Genomic DNA, 19,987 nt, shown 5'->3' on the forward strand with positions numbered 1-19,987 from the left:
GGTTGGAAGAGAATTGATGACCTTCCTAAGCATCTGGCAAAGACAATCAGCTTCCCTGCAGTAGCATGTGGGATTTTTTGCATTCAAGATCTGCAAAAACGTGTTGTTCCATGGGATGTAAGAGCTTCAACAAGGAGTTTTATCAGACTGTATTGGATAGCCCCCTTATTGGAGACAAGAGACTGGGGTTTGAACCTGTGATCCTTCTAAGACTAAAAGGATATTTGAAAGTAAGCTTTACTTAGCCTTTACATAGCTTTCCCATTTGAATTGAGAAGACTGTTTCAGCTGGCCTGACTTACAGATTTTGATACACTGGTCATGGCAGAGAAATCCTCTGCCTTGGGAAAGGAAACTTAGGATCATCCCTCTCTTTCCCTGGTGTAGGTGGTGGTGTCTCTGCATATCTAAATACCATCTCTGGATCCTGGTGGCAGATACATACCCTCTCCAATAAACTGTTTGGATCTTTTTGAAGCTGGTGTGAAGTATGAATTTTGCCAAACAGCAGGACTCAGAGATAATGATGCCGTAAATGACAGACATTATTTTTGTTAAGCTGGCATCTTTTAAGATATGAGGGTTTCTCATTCACAGAGACTGAGAGATCCTGACCTGAGTTTGCAGTGTCTTAGTTCCAATGGGAAAACAAAGATTTTTTTTTTTGCCTCTTGGGTGTGTTGAGAGGGTGAAGGACATTATATACTTCCACTACTTCTGAATTCAAGAAGAATGAAGCTCTTTAGGTGTTCAGACCAAAATATGTAAGAGCATGCAATGTTAGTTTAATTTTGAGAAGTACTGCAGGATATAGCATAAGCTATTTACTGTGAATTAAAGAATCTGTATTTCCAGTTATCTAACAGAATTTTGCAAGAATGAGTCGAGACCCCAAAACAGCTCTGTGGCGTGATAAGAAAAGCAGATTTTCTGTACTAGAGGAAACCTGATGCTCTAGGAGTATTAGAGGCTCTGGAAGATGGTGGCTACTAGATTAGGTAAAATCTCAGCAGAGATTTGGAAAGGGCACGGATAGTAATGATGCACAATGAGCATGTTGGTCAACACCAACTGTGCCAAGATATTTGGGAAACAGAGGTGGAAAAAGACCCTTTTTCCAGAACCTAGGTAGTCATAAGCAGCGTTTAGGCACCAACATCTTAGAGCTGGCTAGGTAAGAGCTAACTGCTCTAAATTGTCGGGAGTCACATTAGTGTGATACTATATTCGACTTGGCTTTGAGAGGTTAGTCTTACTGCTTTCTGTGAAGTCTTCCTTATGCAAAAAACCAGACTGATGGGCTGGAGACTGTTTGACACATGAGTCTGGACATGATGTGTCTTTGTAGGGTTTTCTGAGAGTTATGTATATACAGACAAGACTACTGGGCACATGACTGAGTTGTTTGGGAAGCTCCAAGTCTGGCAGAGATATAACTGGAATTACTACTTAAGATTTGACATTCAGAGGTATCTGAATTCTTAACAAATCCTTCTGAGTGGAATATTATTTTCTTTCTAAATTTACATATCTGAATTATAGGTATCTACATGACAGAAGGTCCTCTTACCCGATTTTCATCTCAATCTGAAGGAGATACCTGTTTTTGGTTAGATTAATGGTTAGAAATTTTCTCTAGAATTCATCAACTGGATCTTAGCAATAGTCACACTGTAGCTTCAGGTGCAAAGTAGAGGAAATTAATGCTCACAAGTGCCTTAGTCCTCTATTCTTCAATACTGTGACTGAAGAAGGAATAATCTCAGAGAAGACAAAATGTGAATTTTGACAAGGTGCTTGAAGAATAGTATGTAGAACACGTTTACCACAATCATTAATAGTCAAGACAACAGCAATAAAAACATCAATAGGAAATATATGCAGGGAGAATTTTCAAGATGTATTCCATTTTGATAACTATTTGTTTTATTCTTATTTTTTTTCTTTTTTAACAATAGATGCACTAGAAGAGAGAGAAAAAAAGAGCCTAATGTCTGTTAAACTACAGCTCTATATGTTTGCAAAAATGCCAGTTTATTTCCCTTCTGTGATTTTCATTAGTATGGGTCTTTTATAATCTCTTTTATCCTGCTGCTCATGCAATTTTTGTCTTGACATTTTCAGTAAAAGTAAAGGTGCAGGATGACAACAGTGGAAATTTTTTAGCACATAGCTGCTTGAAACTGAAATGCCTTGACTGGTGTGGAAGCCAATTGAACTGTTTATTGGAGAGCTCACCAGTGGGAGTGCATACTGCATATAAATGCAGGCAGTGAGTGGGATCACACAGATAGTTCCACTGGCACAATTTCTGAATGCTTCACTTTGTGAAGTTAAAATACATTAATTGCTCACCTCGTATAAGGATGTTGGCTTAATTGTTGAAAAACAAGCAAAGGAAGCCTAATGATCTCCATCATGTACCTAAGAGACTCTTGTTTCTTCTTTCTCTTTAACAAGACTGTAACAGAGCTTCATGTTGCCATTTTCCAGCTGGGCTAATAGTTTATGCATTTTCTATGGAGACTCCACTGTACAATCATTTGTGTACGATTGTGTGTGAACGGTATTTCTTCTCGATATTTGATGCACAAATACTCCAGTTTATCCAGATGATAAACCCACTGGAGGCTCATATGTTACTTAAGCATGTTTCAGCTAACTTCAAGAACACAGCATCTGAACCAAAATAATTTTGGGAGATGAACTAATAAAAGAAATTAAGCATGTTTGTCTGGTCATACTTCTGTAACAATATTACGTACAGATCTAGTCAGATAGAGGTGGAGAGGGCTTTTATGTATTTGTATTTGGTTAACTGCAGTGAAAACAAATATCCATACTTCATCAGAAATGAACAAACCAGTATTTTTGTTTTTGTATTGGGACTTGTATGTGAACTAGTTTCGAAAAGATAGACAATGTCACATAAAATTATTCCAAATGAATAGAAACAGGCTTAGATTTGAGTCAGCTGTAGCTATTTATTTCAAGTAAATATCCACTTTTGAATGTAATGATACATGTTAAGTTACATACTAATTTTTAAATGAATCATTCACTATCTGAGTAAATTTTAACCTCAATAAAGAGAGAAAAGAAGAATGAGAAAAATATGACAATTTATTTATTTGTTTATGCATGCTTTGGTTTTCTCCATAAAGTAGAATCAGTATAAAACTGCACTACTTTCTGCAAGATCAAGCATGTGTTCTTTCTCTAAGGTGTGAAGCTGTTAACCTAGTCAACTTTACGAATGTAGATGCCTTACTTTCTCTTTACTTAAACAGAGAGATATAACTGTTTGTTGACTATTAGTCTTTTAGGACATATCTAGAACAAAATGTTGGAGATGATTGTGACTGGGTCACAGTCTGTAAGCCAGCAGAACTGAAGGAACAGCTGGGTCAAATTTTAAAGGCAATCATCACTCCTAATTGAGCTTTGAAATTTTGTTCAGCTCAGGGCTGCCTGGAGTCAGCCTGCAGATTTTAAAGCCTCATTTGAGAAGGCATGAGTTTGCTAGATTCTGACAGTCATTTCTAAAGATAAATATTAATAATAAGAGATGTAGCTTACTGAGATCGTATAGAATCTGTATCAAACAGAACCTGTGTAACTTTGCCAGGACTGAGAACAAGTGTCTTTCCACGATTTTAAACCTCTTAAGAGAGATTTGTCGAGAGTACAATGTGAATGAGGTGGTTGTACTGAATTTTCCTGTCAGTAGTGAACAAATCTCAGCTTTTCTGGACTCCCTAATATGTCCCAGATTACTTTAAAGTGAAAAACTTTGCTAGCAATTTTTGTTCTTTTTAGGAATGGATCTGAGCATTAAAACTACTTAATAAAGCCTTTGGCTAAATACCAGAATTCGGCAGTCATTTTAACATCATATTTGCAGAGTTTCTTCTCATTTTTTTCTATCTTTCAACAATTTGATTTTGCTAGAAAAAATAGATAATTTTAGGAATAGTTGCTGTTCTTTAGCAGAGTAGCAGTTCTGACAGTAAAATCTTGAAAACACACTGAAATAACTGAACTATAATACTTTAAGCAAAATGCTCTGATAAATCTACTTTATAAATATTTATTTTCACTAACTGAACATAAGAATGTCAAAATTATTAGCATAATTTTCATACAACTATTGTGGTGATTGATCAGTGGATCTTCTCCATCTGCATGGAGTGTAGGACCTGAAATAACGAATAATTTTTATTTAATCGCACAAGGAAGGAAAATGTCTCTGGATACATACAGTGAGTTCAGCAGACTATAGGACTGAAAGATACAGTTATATAGCACACAATATTGTCAATTTATGTTGCAGGGTAATAGTTTAGAAATCAAGGACAGTAATAGGTTACAAATATTTCTGGTGCTAGAAAAGTACTAGTGAAGACATGGGTTTTCATTAGGGGAAAAAAAATACATATGATAATGTTTGTTTACATAGGACAAGGATCAAATATGCCAATTAAGACTTTTTTCCAAAAAACCCCTAAAAATAATAAAGCAATTTCTAGCAAAGAGCAAGGAACCACTTGGATGAATATTTGAAAGAGCATAGATGTAGATCTCTATCAGCTTCTAACACTTTTATTTGTGTCCAACAAACGTTTTTGGCATAATAATAATTGTCTTAATAGTCCTGGTATCCAGAAATTTTAAGAACATTAAATACATGAGAGTAAACAAAGGCAAAAAAGCAAAATTGAAATAAAACAAAAGAGTGCAGCTTAGTCACTGTTTCCAGAGACCATAATGCAATGAATTCTGCATTTCAAAACCATGTTGCACTTTTTCCATAATGGGAAGGAAAATAACCACTCACGTTCTCCTAATTAGCCTCTGAATGTCTGTTGGTTTGGATGTGAAATCTAAAAACGAAATGATCTGATTCCAACTTGAAATAACCAATATAGTGACAAAATTTACTTGACAGACTATGTACAAAGACTGCTCTGAAAGTAACACCTCCAATTTTATTATGTTGGCCCACAATGTCAGAGGTGGATGTTAGTGGTACGACAGTAAAGGCTGAACTTTCCAACAATATTCCGTTACATTTTGTTGCTGTGCAACAGATGGCAGCAGACAGGCAATGTGACAAAATTGTGGCTGGCATGGAAGTGCATATGAAGCAAAGGCGTGTGATTGAATTCTTCCATGAGGAAAGAAATGGTACCACTGATATTCATCAATGCTTGCTGAACATTTATGGAAACCAAACAGTGGATGAGAGCATGGTGAGGCAGTACGTGGTGTATTTCAGCAGTGTCAACAATGGGTCACCTCTACTGGTGTGCAGACTATTGTTCATCACTGGTGAAAGTACATAGCTAATGCTGGTGATTGTATTCAAAAGTAATATTTTGTAGCTGAGAATGTGCTCTGCCATATATTGTTATTGTGCCCTTTGTATATGTAGGGGAACTGTTAGGTCATGGCTTGAACTGGGGATTGAGCACCTGGCAAAGGATTGTGGCTGGCCCAGGGATCACAGTCAAAAGTGTTTGCACCTGTGCTCCCAATATGACCAGAAGGAGTGGACCCAGGGTGGAGCCACTGGTTAATTAATTAATGAAAATATACTGTGATGGGTATAATTTGGTTTCTCCAGTGTATTAAATTAAATATTGTACAAAGGTTTTATAACACAAGTAGAGACAAGTAAGATGAATTGGTCATATTCAACATATACCGTTGTGCGCAAAGCTATGATTAAAATCAAAGTGTTCAGAGGAGAAAGGCCAATTGCATTAACCAATTGGACCACACAGCTCACAGGAAAAAATAGAAGCAGCATTCTCTTTGTTGAACGTGTGCTCTTGAGGATACTTAATTGGGAAAATGCAGCTGTTGATCTTCCAAATATTTCTATTAAATGGAATGGTTTACTTGTTTTCCCCTTGGAAAATGATACAGTAACCAGAGGAAAAAAAATACTGTTCCTGGTATTTTTTTATGATGCACTTGTTTCAGAGTTCAAAGATGCTGCCAGTGAAATAGATATCTAACTGGGTTTGGCGGAGTTTACAAATGGGCAGCCATACAGTATGGTGAGCTTCCACGGTGGCTTTATTTTACCCTTTGACAATACACTTTATTGACAGGGAGAATGAATTTGCCACTTATGGTAGATTATTATAATTTTAAATTAATAAATTGGGATTTCCAAGGCATTTTTTATGGATTGCTTCTGTGTAGCATCACGTTTCACTACTAGCTAGGCCAGACAGTGAATATCCTTGGTCTAAACTTACTATGACATTAAAAGTAAAAGCTTCTCTACAAGGTCCTTCCAAATTTTTTTCCGTCTAGCCAGGAGGAAGATTCATAGAATCACAGAACTGCTTGAGTTGGAAGGGACCCTTAAAGGTAATATAGTTCAACTCCCCTGCAATGAACAGGGATATTGGCAGCTCAATCAACTTTCTCTAAGCCCAGTCCAGCCTGACCTTGAATGTCTCCAAGGACAGGACATCCACCATATGTCTGGGCAACCTGTTCATGTGCTTCAGTACCATTAATGTAATTTTTTCCCTTATATCCAATCTAAATCTCCATTCTTCTACTTTGAAACCATTTCCCCTTGTCCTGTCACAACAGACCCTGCTAAAGAGTCAGTCCCTTTCCTACTGTCAGATGTTGACATTTACTGAGAGGTGAAGAAGGCTCTAGGCAATGTAGAAACTGCAGCTCAGTGGTTACATGTCAAGTACTGGCATTTCCTCAGGAAAGCTGCATCATTTGACCTCTTACTCAGGAAATGTAGGATTTTGGGAGGTGGATTTCTAAAGAAGGAAAGATAATGAAGTCAGTGTGCACTAGCTATGCAAAATCTTCTGTTAAGGAGGATTTTGTTGCTATGGACATAAACCAAATCTATCATGGCCAAGCTAAGCCTGGCAATGGCCTTTCCACTGACATGGTTTCAATTGAGCATTGACCCCATGGCCAACTAGCTGTGGCTGAGCCCTGAGCCATGTCAACTTTCTGGTTGCTGCAGGGGAGAGGCCCAGCAGCCTCACAGCACTGATCACTCCTGGCTCCCTGCCTGGTGGCCGACCTACTGTCTTAACACCTGAATGCAATGGAAATCTGGATTAATTTATTTCACCTATTTCGGTGCATCAAAAGAGAATGACATAAAGTTTTTTATTTTCAGAATCTTGTGATAAATGCAAATTGTAAGGTTCTTATGTGCTATCACCTTTACATTAAAAAAAACACTACAAATCAGGATGAAAGAACAGATTACAAATCTGTAATTTAGTAGTAATCCCCAGGGCTTATGGTACTTGATGTTAGTAAGATAACAACAATAAGAGCAGTTGAGTTAAATCACCTAGTAAAGCTTGTGTCATGGTTTTGTGATTTTCAGTTATTGGTATTCCACATCATAACATCATGTAGTGAATGTACCTGGTTCTCAGAAGAGAAGGACTACTACATTCCGCATGGTACTTTGCTCCTCTGTTACCATTTCCAGCCAGAGGGAAAAGATAAAAACTTGCAGATCATGAGACCTCATCCCCTTTTTTCCTCACGTCTCTCATCCTGGTAGCACCTCGCTCTCCAGTCATCTTATCGTCAGTAGTAGAGTAAGGCCTACCTTGATTTTGGGACATTCTCTCTCTCTGTATTGGATTTATCAGCTTCAGTTGTAATTATACTGTATTATAGTGTGTTGTTTTGCATTCCGATATCTTATTTAGTAAATTAGTTTGTTTCTCCTCAGATTGTTGCCGCTGTTCTTTGCTCTCAGGCCCATCTCCTTACCCTTTTCCCCTTTTCCCTTTTCCCAGGGCGTGGCCCCGTGGGTCCCCCATCCCCTTCGTCACGGAACGGGGCCAAACGCCCGTAAACCATTGACAGCTGGGAATATTTTTATTGAATTGATGCCAGAGAGCAACTTGAGTTAAAGTGCATATGTGCACTTTTGGCACAAGATGCAATCAGTCAGTCAGTATTCAGGGTGGCATTTAACCTCTTAACCTGTGAAGTTCTTTGGTTTGGCTCAGAATTAGTGTGTCTTAAATGAACCTTCTAAATTCACAAGAAATTAAATATAGATGGTTTATTTTGCAGACACTGTAAGCAACTACAGTGCCTAAAGATGTCAGTGGAAACAGAGTGCTGCAGTCTCTTTAGTTTGTAAATTCTTTGGACAAATACCTCATTTTTTCCTTTCGGTACAGCCATGCCCCGACCCATTAGTTAAATACATAAACCATTAGATACAACATATGAGAAGTCCTAGCAAGTAGGATATACTTGTAGTTCAAGATACTCTTAGCTGTTCTCTGCAAAAGATTTATTTAATGGAAAGCATGTGAACCTGGCCACTCTATCATCACTTTATCTATCTACAGCTCTATCCATACATATTCCTTCACTTCACACAACTGTCATTTTAGGAATCTGTAAGATTCTATGTATGTGCACACATATGCATAAAAATTATTTCTTAGAAGAATTTGGAGTTATCATGTTGATTTTCTTCATTTGCTTCATTCTCTTGCTGTACAAGCTTGTACATTTATATGGTTCTGTCCTGACTTCTTGTTTAATGAATTAAAGGAACTATTCACAAACCAGCAAAGACAACATAGGTTTTCATCCATTTTTCTGTTTTTGACTGGATCAGAATATTTGTATCAGAAACAGTGTTGCCAGTAGGAGTAGGGAAGTCATTGTCCCTCTGTACTCAGCCCTGGTGTGGCCGCACCTCGAGTACTGTGTCCAGTTTTGGGCCCCTCACTGCAAGAAAGACATTGAGGCCCTGGAGCGTGTTCAGAGGAGGGCGACGAAGCTGGGTCGCTTCCAGACTCCAGAGGGGTCTGGAGCACAGGCCTAAGAGGAGCGGCTGAGGGAGCTGGGATTGTTCAGCCTGGAGAAGAGGAGGCTCAGGGGAGACCTTATCGCTCTCTATAACTACTTGAAGGGAGGTTGTAGTGAGCTGAGGGTCAGCCTCTTCTCTCTTGTAACTAGTGACAGGATGAGGGGGAATGGCCTCAAGTTGTGCCATGGGAGATTCAGGCTGGACATTAGGAAATTCTGCGTTTCTGAAAGAGTGGTCAGGCACTGGAATGGGCTGCCCAGGGAAGTGGTTGAGTCACCGTCCCTGGAGGTGTTCAAGAAACATTTAGATATAGCGTTGAGAGACATGGTTTAGTGGGGTTATTGGTGGTAGGTGTATGGTTGGACTGGATGATCTTGTAGGTCTTTTCCAACCTAGCTAATTCTATGATTCTGTGATTCTATGATTGCCAGAACAGAAAAACATTATTAGCAGTAACCTGTTGTATGAGAACTGCTGAGTCACAGCCTGAACCACTGATTGAGCACCTAGCCAGCCAGGTGAAGGCAATTCACCTGTGCGACTGGAAGCCAGGCTGCACCCCTCTTAGGCCTCATTTAAGGGCTGACTGCCACTGAGGAAGGATCTCTTTCTAGAGATCTCTCCTCTGTGGAGTGTTTCTGTGAGCCTAGCTCTTTGGGTGAGCATTCTTCTTTTTGTAACGTCGTCTTATTGCGCTGGTCCTTCTGCTGTTACACCCATATATGAAAACAACAGCATTAACTATGAAGTGTGCAGCAAGCAGTATGTTCCCAAAGACTGATGATCTAGGCCAAAATCCTGTACTGTGGGCTTATCTATGAACTGCACATGGAAATCTGCTCCATGTGGTGCCCCATGGGCTGCAGGGGCACAGCCTGCTCCATCTTGGGCCTGTCCTTGGCTGCAGGGAACTTCTGCTCTGCATTTGGAGCATGTCCTGCGCTCGTGCACTGATCTCGGTGTCTACAGGGCTATCTTTTTCGTATTTCTCACTTCTCTCTCCTAGCTGCTGGTGCACTGGAGTTTTCTCCTTTATTAAATCTATGCTCACAGAGGCACAGGAAGCACCACTCATGACTCAGTTCTGGACAGTGGTGGGTCACTTTTGGAGCCAGCTGGAGCTAGTTCTGATCTGACACGGACCAACTGCTGGACTCTGCTTACAGAGGACACCTCTGCAGCCCCCTGCTACCAAAACCTTGTCATGTAAAACTATTATAAGTAGAAAAAGTGAAAATAGTATTTTTAGCAATTTATTGCAGTCTTGACGTCTCAAATTGCTTTACATACAGTAAGTGGTTTGATGCAAAGTTGAAGTGGATCTTGTCTCAGAAATTACCTGGGTTGTTTTTCCACTTTACGCCACTTATAGTGAAATCTTCAGCATACATCTTGTTTGCAAATTCTCAGTCTTCTGCCTATAAACTGCATGCCATCTATTAGTACTAGTTCTGAGTGTTGGAACTGTGATTGGCAAATGAAGGCTGTATTTTACGCGAACGTGTCTTGAGCCACATTTCTGGATGGAAGCCATCAGAGGTCATTGATATCGGAGACCAATAATGTGAAAAATGGTGTACTTTACTGCTTAGAATTTGCACTTTGCTTTATAACACAAAAGCAATAGGAAGGGGTTTAAGCACAAGCTGTCAATGTTTGCTATCAGGATTTTAGGTGAAGGCAATGATTGACAGCAACTGATTTCTTGTACTTATGATGCTGAGCTTTAAACATCTCTTTTTGACCAGTGCTCTGTCTGAGTGTGCTCAGCTATCTAGAGCAGGCATTAGGACTAATGGCTTTCTCTATTAGTGGTAAGTCTGTCTTAAATTTATTTACCTTGATGGTGTGGAAAACTTAAAAATACTTAGAAGAATGTTTTTTATCAAGAAGAGGTGTAAGAAATTACAGACTTAACAAGAGATGAACCAAACTGGATATCATCCTTGTAATCTTCAGGTTATATTGCAATTCTGTAATTATGTTTAAAATTTTACATGATTTGAAATACATACAACCATGCTAGAGGAATACATCTTTCAGGGATTCATAAAACATAATAAAAATAAAAGCTGAAAGACTTGAAGCCTAGCAAATCTCAAAGCAAAACATGACATTCTACCTCATGTCTACTGTAAGTTTATGAAGATTTCAGAATGGCCTATGAGCATACTGAGAATGTAAGTCAGGACTGCTCTGAAACTGCCTCCTATTTTATTATGGTGGCCCATGATGTTAGAGACAGGTGTTGGTGGTATGGCAGTAGATGCTGAAGCTTCCCACCAATATTCAGTTACATTATGTCACCGTATGACAGATGTCAGCAGAGGAGCAGTCTGACAAAATGGCATCTGACATGGAACTGCATATGAAGCAAAGGTGTGAAACTCCTCCATACGGAAAAAATTGCATCAATTGATATTCGCTAACACTCGCTGTATGTTTATGGAGATCAAACAGTGGATGTTAGCACGGTGAGGTAGTGAGTGGTGAGTTTCAGATGTGGCAACAGCAAAGTGAAAGACAAGCCACTTTCCGGACAGCCATGAAAATTTTTACAAGCATGGCATGCAGGCTCTTGTTCATCACTGGAAAAAATGCATAGTTAATGGTGGTGACTATGTTGAAAAATAGTGTTTTGTAGCTAAGAATTTGCTCTATCGAATAGAGCTATTGTGTTCTTTCTTGTCATTTCCGTGGAAATAAATAGGAGGAATAACTTTTGGAGTGACTTATGTATATCTGTTAAGATTTCCCTTCAGAAAAGGAAAAAAGCTGTCAATATTTACATTAGTTATTCTTATTACAAAATGAATAGCAGTTTGACATGAAACTGGATATATTTATGAAGTGAATAATATCATTGTCTCAAGTACAGTCCAGTGCTGCAATGTTACTGTAAACAGATTCATAAATTTTTTGAACTCACGAGCATAAGACAGGTAAAAAGTGATATGCATAATAAGTAAATTACTGATATAAACAGGAAGATTTCCAAACTTTCCAAAGTGTTTAAAAGCTGACTCCTGAAAAATAGAAGCCAAGAGACAAATGCTATATTAAATGTCACACAGATGAGTAGCCATTTCTAGTCTGATCCAGCTCCTTTGGAGTTCAGTTCACTGATTCCTCTGAATTTCAGTCAGTTTTGACACTTAGTGGGGTTTTTTTTGCACCGTATTTTGAGCCTAGAAAGATGCTGTTGCTCTGCTTGGTACTCTCCCACTAAAGCATGGCCTGCCATGACTTTTCTGTAGGTTTTCTGGAGACCTACCCAGTTCTTGCAACTCTTAAAAGTGCACAAATCTGAAGAAAATGCTCCCACAGGCATTGATATATTTTAACCCAGTTTGTACAGTGAACATAATTCAGAGGTCCACACATTTAGTAAGTTGATATATGCACAAATACACTAAGTGAATAGATAACATCACACAACAGTAACAGTACTGACAACAAATAAATAACCTCTGGTGTGTATGCTGCCTGTTGGTATGGGAATCTAGTGGATTTCTTTTTTCCTCAGTAATGTAATGAGGAAATGTTTGTAAGCAGTAGTATGTCAGTGATTAGGTATCAAGGGTCTCAGTGGCTCTCTACTAAGACCACTCAGGTTTTGTAGCTCTCCTGTTTCATCTGCTTTGATTTTGTGGACTCTTTCTGGAATGAGGGGTTTGTTTTATTCAGCTGACTGTGTTTACACCAGAAATACAGAAAACTGAATTTCAAATGGAGAAAGAGGGAAAGTATCTGTATCTTTTTCCGTTTTCTACTAATGAACTAAACAGAATGAGAAAAAACTAGTTCTTGTGGTGCGGTCTTATAAGGTGATGAGACTTTCTGATATACTGTGAAATCAAGCTGTGAGAGGATTGCAGTTCCGCAGCTTGTGACTTAGCTAGTGTAGTTGCATGTGCCTTTTCATTACCTATTCAAAATTCATCTGCACTTCAACAAGGAGCTATAATTTAAATGTCTTCTTGCATCAATGAGCAGCAGGTAGTACTGAAGCGGACTGATGAGGTAGAAGAATAGAAACAAAATACATCCTTTGCAATCTTTATGTAACTCTTCTAACCAGAACAGTTTGTACTGTGCTGTCTGTTTTATTGAGCTGCTAGACTACCTCTGACATTTTGTGCTTTTAGAAAATAAAGGGTAGAACTGGCAAAAAATCTATGAGCTTCTCCATGCAGACTCACTTCAGATTTTTCCAGGTCAAAAGCTGTATGCCATCATCCTAAGAGCGGAAGTATGCTTAATTCCCATATTTTCAAAATGAGTTTAATATGAGACTCACATAAGTGGTCCTCCTAAAAGGATCCAAGCTCCTATACACAAACTAAATTTTTGCATGGTGCTGTTTATGTGACAGCATTTATTTTCAATGCTTTTGGACATTTTTAGAGTTACCCTTCCTTTACAAAGTTGAGTCAAATCTGCATAGCAACTGAAAACAATAGTATATGCTCCCTGTAACTCTTTCCTTCCTGCAATCAAGTGCTTCACATCTACAGATAGATAGAACCATTTTTGGTGATATACTGGCAGGGTTGTCTGTGTTTCGTACCTTCAATACTCCATACAGTTCTCCTCTTCATTGTTTGCCTCCTTACTGTCCTCTGTTATTTTTGTTTGTGCTCTCTGAGTGGATTGGTACATAGCAAGAACAAGTATTGAAATAAATACACTTGCATTTGTATTTAATTTATATTTAATTAATTACTTATTTTACGTAAATAAAGGCTTCTGCAATCAGCTAGCTGGTAATCAGGTTTAGGTATTAATTGCTGATGGAAGTTCAGTGTTCCGTTCAATATTTTAAATTTCACTAGACTACAAAATCTGACTTTTTTTTTTTTTTGCTAACTACCAATGGTATAAATTTTACTAGATTAATGACTGAATTAAGCCATCATAAATCTTGAAAAATTATGATTGTGCCACATGCATAAGCTACTATAAGTAGTCAGTAATTTCAGAAGAGTTACATGTGTTTTACTGGAGGAAAGAGTAGATGGTGACTTTACTGCTATTGTGCTTCTCACTGCCAAGAGATAATGGTACCTTTTAACCACAGCTGAGCAGAATTATTTGGTATGCACATAGTACTAAACACAGCTCTGTGTCTATCAGGTACATTCATTAATCATGGTGTTCTCTTGAATGTGAACTGTTAGGTCATGGCCTGAATGAGTGATTGAGCACCTGTTGAAGGGATGTGGCCAGCCCCAGGAGCACAGGTGCAAGAAATTCACCTGCATGATCCTGGGTCTGTGTGTCCCTAACCTAATTTAAGGGCTGGCAGCCACCAGGGAAGCAACTCTACTTGGAGATCACCTCCTTTAGGAGTTTCCAGTGAGCCTTGATCCTGGGAATGGGGCAAGCTCTTCCTTCTTTAGTACTGAGTTGTGACCACTATACCTCTTGGGTGATTTGAAACTGGCTAAAGGTTAGGTCCTACTTGACCAACCTGATCTCCTATGATCGAGTGACCAAGCTGGTGGATGAGGGAAAGGCTGTTGATGTGGTCTACCTAGACTTCAGCAAAGCCTTTGACACTGTCTCCCACAGTATTCTCCTGGAGAAACTGGCAGCCCGTGGCTTGGACAGGTACACTCTTTGCTGGGGAAGGAGCTGGCTGGAAGGCCAGGCCCAGAGATTGGTGGTGAATGGAGTTAAATCCAGCTGGCGACTGGTCATGAGTGGTGTTCGCCGGGGGTCGGTGCTGGGGCCTGTCCTCTTCAATATCTTTATTGATGACCTGGATGAGGGCATTGAGAGCACCCTCAGTAAATTTGCAGATGACACCAAGCTGGCAGGAAGTGCTGATCTGCCTGGGGGTAGAGAGGACCTACAGAGAGATCTGGACAGGCTGGATCTCTGGGCTGAATCCAATGGGATGAGGTTCAACAAGACCAAGTGCTGGGTCCTGCACTTTGGCCACAACAACCCCAGGCAACGCTACAGGCCTGGGGCAGAGTTGCTGGAAGGTTGTGTGGAGGAAGCAGACCTGGGGGTATTAGTCAATGCTCGGCTGAGCATGAGCCAGCAGTGTGCCCAGATGGCCAAGAAGGCCAATGGCATCCTGGCTTGTATCAGAAATAGTGTTGCCAGTTGGAGTAGGGAAGTCATTGTCCCTCTGTACTCAGCCCTGGTGTGGCCGCACCTCGAGTACTGTGTCCAGTTTTGGGCCCCTCACTGCAAGAAAGACATTGAGGCCCTGGAGCGTGTTCAGAGGAGGGCGACGAAGCTGGGTCGCTTCCAGACTCCAGAGGGGTCTGGAGCACAGGCCTAAGAGGAGCGGCTGAGGGAGCTGGGATTGTTCAGCCTGGAGAAGAGGAGGCTCAGGGGAGACCTTATCGCTCTCTATAACTACTTGAAGGGAGGTTGTAGTGAGCTGAGGGTCAGCCTCTTCTCTCTTGTAACTAGTGACAGGATGAGGGGGAATGGCCTCAAGTTGTGCCATGGGAGATTCAGGCTGGACATTAGGAAATTCTGCGTTTCTGAAAGAGTGGTCAGGCACTGGAATGGGCTGCCCAGGGAAGTGGTTGAGTCACCGTCCCTGGAGGTGTTCAAGAAACATTTAGATATAGCGTTGAGAGACATGGTTTAGTGGGGTTATTGGTGGTAGGTGTATGGTTGGACTGGATGATCTTGTAGGTCTTTTCCAACCTAGCTAATTCTATGATTCTATTCTATGATTCTAAAGGCAATTATATCTACTGCCTCCTATCCTTACATCTCTCTATTTAGGATATCACATATCTGGTTTTCTGTATTACTTCCTCTCAAATGATAAATATTTACTATTTACTGATATTTGAATTCTTAGAACCATCTAGGTTGGAAAAGACCCTCAAGATCATCAAGTTTAGCCATCAGTCTGACCTGTCACTGAATTATGTCCCTTAGAGCTATGTCCATACCTCTCTTAAATACCTCCAGGGATGGGGATAGTTTGCTATCTTTTGATTTTAGTTCAGATTCCCAATTAAGAATTAGCTGGTGATAAACACAGTTAATATTAGTCTTGCTTGAATTTGAAGCATAAAATATGGAAATTAATCTTCATCCTCAAATAATGTTGTGGCATTAAAAATGTAACTATTTTTGTGAAAAGACATATTCAAAGTTGCACTTATTTCTCATCAAAATTGTTCATTATCCATACCTTTGATCTCTCTTCATGTGAGGCTATTCTAGCCCTCTAACTGTTTTCATTACGTCTCTGAGTTCTCTCTTTTCACTATAAAGAGTGTATGTATTACTGCAAAGCTGCTACCACGTGCCTGCTGTACAACCAGGTACCAACCTGTACTATTCACTTGTAAATAAAAACTAGTTTTCACATATAAATTTAGCCATTTTCTTTTGTCAGCTATACTGATTAAAACTCTGAGCACTGTGGTTTAATGAGAATTAAGAGCACTGGAAAACAATAGAAATCTTGGACTATAATCTGATGTAAGTTCTCCATCAAATAGCTAAACCTTGTGGCAACCAGGCACGGACTCAGATGTGAACGATCCAAATCATTTATTGCAAGTTCTCACAACACATATATACATTCACAAGTTTCTATTCTCAGCTTTCCCATCATCCTTTACAACTTTCCCATCCAAAGTTACATGTCAACAAGGTATTCCACAAACACTTCTTAACTGTGCATACAGGCACTTGTCCAGTCAGAGCCATGAGACATTCCTTTTGTTTTTCTCTTCTTCTGGAGATGTCCTTGGTTCTCAGCCTTGCTTTCTCATGCTGTCTATCTTGCTCTACAGCTTCTGCTCTGAATAGTCTTTCTTGTATTCCCACAAAAACACATCAATGCTGTTATGCTGCACATCTCCATGGACATTGTTTTTCAGTTGCTGCATTCTGAGAGTCTCCCTCTGTCCTGTGTCTACAAATAGATTCATTTGAACTCCAGAAAATCAGCTATCTAGCAGCTTCCTGACAGCCTTCTTAAGGGCTTTGTCCTGAGATTAGCATAAACTATAAATAGTAAAATTAGGGGAGAATTGCTGTAAGCACAGACTCCTCATAGACTCTGATCATGTAGGCCATGGTCATGAAAAGCTTTCCAGTAGAATTTTTTGCTTCATTAAATCTTATTCACATAAGTATGGTTTGCCAAGTCAGAGTGATGTATGAAGGATTGTGTGCTATTACATCAGCTGATATAGCTTTCTTTGTCTGTTATAAACTGAACACCAGTTCATATTAACCAGATGACTATTATATTTTTCTAATCCTTTGTGATTGTTTAACACAGTAGGCAGTTCAGCCCCACATAGTCACTCACTATCCCCAGAAGGGATGGGGGAAGAGAATCAGGACAGTAAAAATGCGAGAACTCATGGGTTGATATAAAGAGTCTACTAGGTAAAGCAAAAGCCACATGTGCAAACAAAGCAAAATGAGGAATTCATTTGCATCAGCAGGCAGATGTTCAGACATTTCCAGGAAAGCAGGGTTCATCACTCTTGGCATTTGTCTTCCCAAGTAAATGCTATCACTCTGAATGTCTCTCTCTTCCTACTTCTTTATCCCAGCTTTTCATGCTGAGCATGATGTTACATGGTTATGGGACATCCCTTTGGCTAGTTTGGGTCAATTGTCCGCTCCCAGCTGCCTGTGCACTCTGAGCTTGTCATTGGCAGAGCAGCACAAGAAGCTGAAAAGTCCTTGACTTAGTATAAGCACAGCTCAGCAACAACTAAAACGTTAGTGTATTATTTTCATCACAAATCACTCATTTTTTGTGTTATTTTGTAATTACTCTTACTATTATTGTCCTTTCTTTTTCTGCCCTATTAAACTGTTTTTATCTCAACCCATGAATCTTATTTTTGTCTAATTTTCTTCCCCATTCCTCATGGGCTGGAAGTGAGCAGGTAGTTGCGTGGTACTGAACTGCCTGCTAGGTTAAACCACAAGCAGCTACTTCTCTTAACCTTAAGGTCAGAATATGTGGAGCATATCAGGTACTTAGAATTGTTAATGAAATGAAATATTTGAAGTAATTTCTCCTCCCCCCCCGCCCTTTTTTTTTTTTTTTTTTGGAGTGACAATGAATTTAATCACATGTTCTGTAGAATTCACCCTGGATATTGGAATCTGTAATGAAGACTCTGCTGTGCCTGAGGCATTTTCTGCATATCAATTTGCATTTTCAAAGCAGGACATTCATCTATTTTGTGGAAAGCTCCTTTTCTGGAGCTGACACTGAACAGGTGCTACCCAGTGTTTTTATTGCAGTCAAATAACAGTCCCTCTTTCAGGTGGGAGGAAAAAAGCATTTGTACATTGGTGACTCTGGAAGTAGTGTCTCCTATTTATTTCCATGGAAAGTACAACAGAAAAAAAGGCACAATAGCACCATTTGATAAACCACATTCTCAGCTACAAAACACTATTTTTCAACATAGTCACCACTGTTAACTATGCATTTTCACCAGCAATGGACAAGAGCCTGTATGCCATGCTCATAAAAATCTGCACCAGTTGAGGTGACCAGTTGTCACCACTTCTGGAATGTACCACTCACCACTCCTCTGTGCTCAGATCCACTGTTTGGTCTCTATAAATGTTTAGCAAGTGTTGACAAATGTCAGCAGTCACATTTTCTTTTGCATGGAGGAATTAAATTCCACACCTTTGCTTCATAGGCTCTTCCATGTCAGACACCCTTTCGTCAGCCTGCCTCTCTGCTGCCATCTGTCACATGGCAACAAAATGTAGTGGAATATTGGTGGGAAAGTTCATCTTCTACTGCCATATCACCAACACCTGCCTCTGATGTTGTGAGCCACATCACTAATAAGTATTATTATAAATAATGTATTTATATTGTATACATGTATTATTTATAGATGTAAATAATAAACAATAAAATAGGAGGCATTTTTTTCAGAGCAGTTCTCATGCATGTTGTGTCAGGAAGAACTTACTCTCAAAAGCTTCATCCTTACTGGTACGGATGGAGGTCTGCCTTTGAGCAACATAAAGTAAAGATCGCTTAGTTTAAGAGTCTTCTTTTGAAAGAAAAGGCATCTCATTGACGAAGGTGAGGTAAAGTGCTCACGATATCTTTATATCCTTAAATGATGCCCTGAGTATAGTAAGCTGAGTGAAGTTTCTGATGAAGGATTTCGATTTGGTCTTATCCTCAGAAGCATCGAAGGTTTGGGTAATTTTCAGAAAACTACAAGTATTAATTTTATCTAAATAGAACAGCTCAAAAATTAAAGATAGGTATAGCTGTTGTGGTTTCCTGATAAAATAATGGAGCGTCCAAAACATATTTTGATTAAAAAAAGATGAGTGATACAAATCATTTTTTCAACATAAAGAAAAATACTATATGTGGTAAAGCAAATAGAAAACATCTAGCATTCTTTTCAAAGCAGGAGATCAAGGGCTAGGAAGTCTAACTAGAAACTGTTGAAACTGTATGGTGTCACTTGATCTTGAAATGAGGATTAGATTTTTTTCCTATTTCCATGTTTAAACCAGAGCTGGTGAGGACAAATTTGTGGTACTCAGTGGCCTCACATATAACTAGTACTGTAGCTATATGAACACAATCATTCCCAGGCCAAAGAACAGCTTTTTAAAACAATATAGATTACTTCAGTTACCTGAAAATGAAAAATTTCTCGTGAACCTTAAAGACCAACCAGTTAACTTCCTGATTTTTTCCCCTTCTTATTAAAGTTTGAAGAATTTTAGGAAGAGAAGGAAATTAGAATTGTTTATTCCTACTGGTAATTGATGCAATTGTTTGACTGCTGTTTCTATTCTATCTACAGACTTGGAATTATCTTCTCTTCAGGTTATTAATAATGGAACTCTGCTTCCTTGAAACTTAATGTAATCTAAATGAAAAACCTTTTGACGTGCAAAAAAACCTTAATTTTTAATAAGAGATCACTGTATGTACTCCTTTAAGTTGCACACAGATTAAATCACTAAAGGAATATAATCTGAGTCATTTGTGAAACGAAGACTACAAACACACATGCCAACACTTCAAGCTGAGAAAGTCTCTCCTCTGATTTGACAACTTAAGTTGATGGATATAGAATTATTTAGACTGGAAGACTTCTAAGGTCCAGATCCATTCTATGA

This window comes from Numida meleagris, unplaced genomic scaffold (genome assembly GCF_002078875.1).
Source record: "Numida meleagris isolate 19003 breed g44 Domestic line unplaced genomic scaffold, NumMel1.0 unplaced_Scaffold202, whole genome shotgun sequence".
Taxonomy (NCBI): Eukaryota; Metazoa; Chordata; class Aves; order Galliformes; family Numididae; genus Numida; species Numida meleagris.